Below are 7,697 nucleotides of genomic sequence, written 5' to 3' on the forward strand. Positions count from 1 at the left end.
TTGCTGTAGTTTTGATAATCTCCTGCTGATTAATCAGTGATTTGATCACTAGAGGACTAGTAAACCTACTGCCAGGTAGTCCTCCATATTCATGAGCTCTCTATAACTCTGCCCCCAACACTGATTGGCAGCTTTCTGTGTACACTACATAGGTGCAGAAAACTGCCAATCAGTGGTGTGGGCAGAGTTATACAGTGCAAGGTATTCAGAGACCTGTTAAATCTACCGCAGGTAAAACAGGGATTTTATCAAACTGACAAGCAGTCGAGTAAGTGAAACATCACTGGAATCAGTGTCTCTGATCCTACATTATGCTGCTCTCCGTTGGGGTAACAAAAACCGGGTAACAGGTTCCCTTTAAGTAGACCACATTAGGTGTGATGCAGCTGAAGATACTGGGCATCTTCTATTTATCTTGTCCGTAGTTATTAGAAGTGGATAGATTGTACATTTTTTCTGGTTTTAGGCTAAGTGCCCACGATGCAGAAATGCTGCATATTTTTTCCCCTTCTCCCTGGCAGGAAAAACGCATGTGGATTTTACATGCGTTTTTCCCGCCAGGTAGAAGCGTTTGTCAAGCGTTTTTGCATGCATTTCTGCATGCGGGTTATCAAGCGCTTTTCCAAGCGATTTTAGCATCACTTGGAAAAGTGCTTGATAACTTGGTCACATGATATAAATCCATGCAACCGACATGGATTTATATAGTGTGACTAAGTTATAGTTAAAAAAAATAAATAAATAAAAATAGTAAAAACTAAAGATTTTACTTACCTTCCGATGGCCCCCGATATTTTCTCTGCTCCGTCTGGTCTGTTGTATGGGTCGCGGTGGTGTGAAAGAACCTGCAATGACGTCATTGAGTCATGTGACAGGTCACGCGACTGCCGACGTCAGCGGTCGCGTGACCTGTCACATGACTAAATGACATCATGTCAGGTCCTCACACCACCGCGACCCATACAACAGACCGGATGCATCGCTGAGGAGGCCGGGGGCCATCGGAAGGTAAGTATAATCTTTATTTTTTATTTTAAATTCTTTTTTTAACAGGTTCTATGGTACCTGGGTCTGGTGGAGATTCTGGTGGATGCCACATAACTATAACTGTGGATTTGCAATTCTACGGGTCAAATCTCTGTATTATCCTGCTTTTGGCATTTTTGCTGTAAAAAAAAAAACAGTAATAGTGTCTCCCTGACTGTTCAGACACAAATATATCGGTTTAAAAGAGTCTGGTGTAGGCCAGAAAAATATAACTGTGGTTTTGCAGTTCCACGGGTCAAATCTCTGTATTATCCTGTTTTTGCCATTTTTTGCCGTAAAAAAACTGTAATAGTGTCTCCCTGACTGGTCAGACACCAATATATCTGTTTAAAAGAGTCTGGTGTATGCCACATAACTATAACTGTGGTTCTGTAGTTCCACGGGTCAAATCTCTGTATTATCCACTTTTGGGTCTTTTTTACATAAAAAAAAACAGTTTGAGTGTGTCGCTGACTGTTCAGCCCCAAATGTATCTATTTAAAAAAGTCTGGTATACACCAGTAAATTAGAACTGTGGTTTTGCAGTTCCACAGTTCAAATCTCTGTATTATCCAGCTTTTGGCCTGTTTTACGTAAAAAAAAACAGTAATAGTGTCTCCCTGACTGTTCAGTCACAAATATATCTATTTAAAAGATTCTGGTGTAGGCCAGACAAATAGAACTGTGGTTTTCCTCTTCCACGGTTCTAATCTCCTTTTCATTACCTCTTTTTCCATTGATAGTGCGACTGTAAGCTATTTTACTTCATTTACAATGGGCAAGGCGCGTGGCAAGGGATGTGGAACTGGACGTTCTGGTGATGGTGCGTGTAGAGGACGGGGCCGTGGCCAAGGTGAAAATGTGCCTCAACCAACAGCACATCTTCTCGCTCCCACTTCTTGACCGAATTACTAGGGAAGCACACTACAACACCAGTATTGTGAACTGATCAGTGTGAACAGGTTATTAATTGGATAGCAGATAATACTTCCAGTTACCTGGGCACCACCACCTCCGGTCTGTCTTCCACACGATCAAGTTTTAGTAGCCGTGAGTCTCGACCGCATACTCCTCCTCACCCTGATGCTCCTTCCTCCCACCATGCCGAGTGTCGTCAGACAGCAACTGATCCCACACTTGGACACTCTGAAGAGCTGTTCACTGGTCCATTTCCATATTTGTGCCCCTTGCCTGCTCCGCTTGAAGTGGTGGAAGAGGAGATCCCATGTAGCGATGCCCAAATATTTGAACAGCCACGGCCACAGGAAGTCGACGCTGGCAATTTGTCACAAGAGGTGGACGATGACGAGACACAATTGCCACGAAGTGAGGAGGAGGATCGTGGTGCGCAAGTGGAAGAGGAGGAGGTGGTGGATGATCTAGTAACTGACCCAACGTGGCAGGAGGACACGCAGAGAGAGGCCAGCAGCACCCAGGGGGAGGGAGGCAGAGTACCCCAACAGGCAGGAAGAAGCAGTGTGGTGGCCGCACACAGAAGGTGGGCAACAGTTCCCCGTAACACCAACACGAGGTACGTTGCCAGTACAACCGGTAGGTCTTCCAGAGTCTGGAATTTTTTTAAAGACTCTGCTGATAACCCCAAAAAGGCCATTTGTACCACCTGCCATGCCAGCATCAGCAGGGGTGACAAAACTACCAGCCTGACCACCACCAGCATGATCAGGCACATGGCAGCAAAGCACCCGACTTTGTGAGGCGAACCCCAGGGTCCACGACCAGTGTCAGCGGGTGTAACCACTGCTTCTTCCGCTGTTGTGCATGTAATAGAACCCCCTATTGTGCGTGCAAGGCAATCCCCTGTCCATACTGCATGCAAAGATGCCCCCTCCTCTCAGTCTTCACTTGTTATGGCAGTTTCTCAAGAAGCAGCATCAACGTCCACGTCCACGTCCCACCGCAGCGTTCAATTGTCCATATCCCAGAGCTTTGAACGAAAGCGCAAATTCGCAGCCAACGCCCCACAGGCCACAGTCCTAAATTCGCACATTTCACGACTGCTTGCATTGGAAATGCTGCCTTTTAGGCTGGTGGAGACGGAATCCTTCCGCAACCTTATGGCGGTGGTCGTCCCTCGGTACTCGGTCCCCAGCCGACACTAATTTGCCTGGTGTGCTATCCCCGCACTACACAAGCACGTGTCCCAAAACATCTGCTGTGCCCTCAACAACGCAGTTACTGGGAGAGTCCACCTGACAACGGACACGTGGACAAGTGCTTGTGGCCAGGGATGGTATATCTCCCAGACGGCACACTGGGTAAACATAGTGGAAGCCGGGACCCAGTCGGACCTTGGGACGGAACAGATCCTCCCCACACCGAGGATTGCGGGGCCTATGTCAGTCAGAGTTGCCCCTACAGTGTACAGCTCCTGCGCATCATCCTCCTCCTCCTCATGTTCAGCCTCCATCTCAGATTTCACCATATCAGTTACAAGCTGGAAGCACTGCAGTACTGCCTCAGCCAAGCGGCAACAGGCTGTGCTGAAACTCATAAACTTAGGTGAGAAACCTCACACTGCTTGTGAGTTGTGGACAGCTGTGAAAGAGCAGGCAGATCTGTGGCTGCGACCACTGAACCTACATCCAGGCATGGTCGTGTGTGACAATGGCCGTAACCTGGTGGCGGCTGTGAGGCGAGGCGAGATCACACATGTACCATGTCTGGCTCATGTGCTTAACCTCGTGGTTCAGCGGTTTCTTAAATCATACCCCGAGTTGCCAGATCTGCTCGTCAAAGTACGCCACCTGTCAGCTCATTTTCGCAAGTCGGCTACAGCTTCTGCCGCCCTTGCTGTGCTGCAGCAGTGTTTGCAGCTTCCGGCACACCGACTGGTGTGTGATGTCCCCACTACCTCCACATGTTGCAAAGGATTTGTGAGCAGAAGAGAGCAGTTGTGGAGTACCAGCTGCAACAAGGAAGTCAATATTCAGGTCAGACTCCACACATAAGACCTCAAGAGTGGACCTGGATGTCTGACATATGTACCATCCTGACAAACTTTGAGGAGTCCACCAAGATGGTGAGTGGCGATGACGCCATCATTAGCGTCAGCATCCCACTTGTCTGTCTTTTGCAATGTTCTCTGCAGAGAATTAAAGAGGAGGCATTGCAGCCAGAGTATGATGAGATGGATCAAGAAGCCGTAGCGGGCGATTACACACTGCCCAGCCTCATCTCATCCCAATGTGCATTGGGGGACAATGAGGGAGAGGAGGAGGAAGAACGGGAGCTGGTATCATGCGTTGTAGACGGTAGTACCTTTACAACTGTCATACCGTCGATTCAGCGTGGGTGGCCTGAGGACAGGGGGGAGGAGGAGGAGGAGGAGGAGAGCATGGTCAGTCGTCATCTTGGTGAGGACACGGAAGTCTTGCCCGTTACCAGTCTGGCACGCATGGCTGACTTTATGTTACGCTGCCTTAACCATGACCCTCGCGTTGTAAAAATGTTGGGTGACAGTCATTACTGGTTGGTGACACTTTTAGACCCCCGCTACAAGTAGAACTTTCACTCTCTTATTCCTGAGATGGAGAGGTCTACAAAAATGGGGCAGTTCCAGAAGGCACTTGCTGCAGAACTCTTAAAAAAATTCCCATCTGAACACGCTAGCGGCAGAGGTCACAGTTCATTGCCCAACCAAGGCGTACAGGCGAGAGAGACGCAACTCCAATCCAGCAGAGGCAGAGGAACACTGTCAACGTTCTGGGACAGTTTTCTGAGACCCGCCCAGCTTACAGGCACTGAGGGCGGGGTACTCTCACAAGGAGTGGAAAGTTTCAAAAGATGGTGAGGGAGTACCTTGCCGACCGTACCAGCGTCCTCCGTGATTCCTCTGTGCCTTTTAATTATTGGGTATCCAAGTTGGACACTTGGAATGAACTCGCTCTGTACGCCTTGGAGGTCCTGGCCTGCCCTGCCGCTAGCGTGTTATCGGAGCGTGTTTTTAGTGCCGCTGGGGGAATTATAACAGATAAGCGCATTCGCCTGTCAACTGACAATGCTGACAAGCTGACCCTTATCAAAATGAACAAGGGCTGGATTGGGCCAGACTTCTCATCACCACCAAATGACAGCAGAGTAACATAAAGTCAAATCCACTGTGTTATTTCGGGAGGTGTATTCCCATGCACCGCTTCCAACCCACACATGGGTATATGCTTCCTCATTTCGGTTGTATTTTGCTTTTCTCCTTATCCTCAGCCTCCACCACCACTATACCACCAGGTTGACCTTGATCCATGTTGCCAGCATTGCAAGTTCCTCCATCCTAATTTTTGGCAGCTTTTGCTTGGAAGGCATAGGCAAAGACTATGGGAGACCCACTCCCCAATAATGAGAATAATGTTTTTAAGATGCTGTACTGCATGGCTCTTCCAAGGGGCATTTAAACCATCTTGTTAAGCTACTGCAACCTCCACGTCTCTTCCAAGGGGCATTAAAACTGTCTTGTTAAGCTACTGAGACCTCCACCACTTTTCCAAGGGGCATTAAAACCGTCTTGTTAAGCTACTGCGACCTCCACCACTTTTCCAAGGGGCATTGATATTGTCTTTTTATTCCACTGCGACCTCCACCATTCTTCCAACGGGCATTGCATTTCCTCCTAATTTTAGTCAGCTTTTGCTTTTCAATGCATAGGCAAACACTAAGGGAGACCCACTCCCCAATAATGGGTAGAAGGTTTTTAGTATGCTGTAATCCACGTCTGTTTCAAGGGGCAGTTCCTCATAATTTCTGGAAAGCCTTCCATTCACTGCTTAGGCCAACAGTGCACAGGAGACCCAGTTGCTATAAATGGAAAAAACGGTTTAGTTAAGGCCCTCTGACCTCCATGTCACTTCCAAGGGGCATTGGAGTGCCTCGAAATTTTTGGTAGGCATTGCACTCACTGCATGCCCTTTAACTGTGTAGCCGAACAGCTCCTTTTGGTACAGAAACATATCCTACAAGACATGTGTGGTTGACTGGCCTGATATTGATATTGATGGTCCCTGTTCCTCCTGCTCTTTCTCCTTTGCCACCACCTCATCCATCATTCATCACCTGAAGCTTTGTTTTAACGGGAGTCATAGAACTGGGATAGTAGCAGGAAAACATCCAGCAATCCTCGGAGGAGGTAGGATATGCGCCAAAATGCTGACCACCTCAGGCCTAGCCGCTACTACATACATGCGCTTGCATTCCAAGAAAACAAAGCAAACGCTAACTTCTATCATCGTCATGCTCCTCATCTTGGCACTCTCAACTCTCCTGATGGAGAAGCCAGGGCCCACCGGAGGAGTCTGGTTCTCTGGTGGGCTCGTCCAATGCTGCCCTAAAGCAGGCTGGGCTAAGAAAAGTGTGTGGGGGGGATGTTCCAAGGAGAAATGGGGGCGGCTGTGGACCGTTTATGGACACCCGGCCGCCCCCTGGCGGCTGGGGATCGAGCGTGGACACCTGGCCGCCGGGCGGCTGGGGACTGAGTATGGATACCTCGCTCCCGAAGCAGTCATGAGGTAGTGGCCAGCTTCGGTCTCCTCCAAACTAAAAGGCCCCATTTCAAGTGCAAGCAAGCTAGGAGTATGGTATTGCAGCCTGGGGGTGGGTGGGTGGCAGGCTGCATACTTGCGCTTGCATTGCAAGGAATGGGGGAGGTACAATTGAACACTGCCCTGGGACAAGAACTTGCACGGGGATAGTTGCAAGTCTGCATCTTCTGATGCGGCAAGGATCACTTCTGATGGGCACACTTTAAGGCAGTGACCTGGGAGTCAGAGATGCTTCCAGGGGTCTTCCCCATGCTGTTCCCATGTCTTTTCAGCACTGTATGCATGTGTCACACAGCACATGGCCAGATAAGATTGTAAAATGTTAAAATGACATTTCCCGGTGAATTCATTTGTTACGGTTGAAAGCAATACAAAAGTGCAAAAAACGCATAAAAAATGCTACTTGTGAACATAGCCCAAGGTGTGGAGGAGTATTTTTGTTTTTGGTTATTTATTTTACCTTATACACAAGTCTTTACCCTGGAAAGGAAGTTTCTTAACATATTTCACAGGAAAACCGTTTCAGTTTCGTTTTTGAACGTTTTATTGTGAGCCCGTAAAAGTGGCTTAATACCTCTGACCACGTTGTTGACAGCAGTGACCTGGGGGTCAGAAATGCTTCCTGGGGCGATGCCCATGCTGTCCCCATGTCTTTTGAGCACTGTCACTATCGTTTTGGGCACTTTTTAGGCTTTCTACAGACTGCCGGGGGTGCCGCTGCAAAAATGCTCGGGTCTCCCATAGAGTAACATTGGGCTCATTGCTCTGGTCTCCCATAGAGTAACATTGGGCTCATTGCTCGGCCCGAGCTTCGAGCACCCGAGCATTTTAGTGCTCGCTCAACACTAATAATAACACTTTCACACTCCTCATTTGTGAACTATCCAAAATGTACAGCCACTCCCATATTGATAGTTCTGCTTCCCATCACTTGTCTTATTACTGCACTCTTGTCCTGTTGTGTATGAAGAGACCTGAGTAGTCCCTAAAGCTGCTATTTGTTATCATCTTTTCAGAAAGCCATTAAAATGTACCAACCACTGAGGACTCTCAATCTACTGGCTAACATGGTGCAAAGATAATTTTTTTTAGTAACAAAGTATTACCAGTATCCCCGCAAGA

Source organism: Phyllobates terribilis, unplaced genomic scaffold, assembly GCF_046119375.1.
Source record: "Phyllobates terribilis strain yellow unplaced genomic scaffold, ASM4611937v1 Scaffold_4__5_contigs__length_816908805, whole genome shotgun sequence".
NCBI lineage: Eukaryota > Metazoa > Chordata > Amphibia > Anura > Dendrobatidae > Phyllobates > Phyllobates terribilis.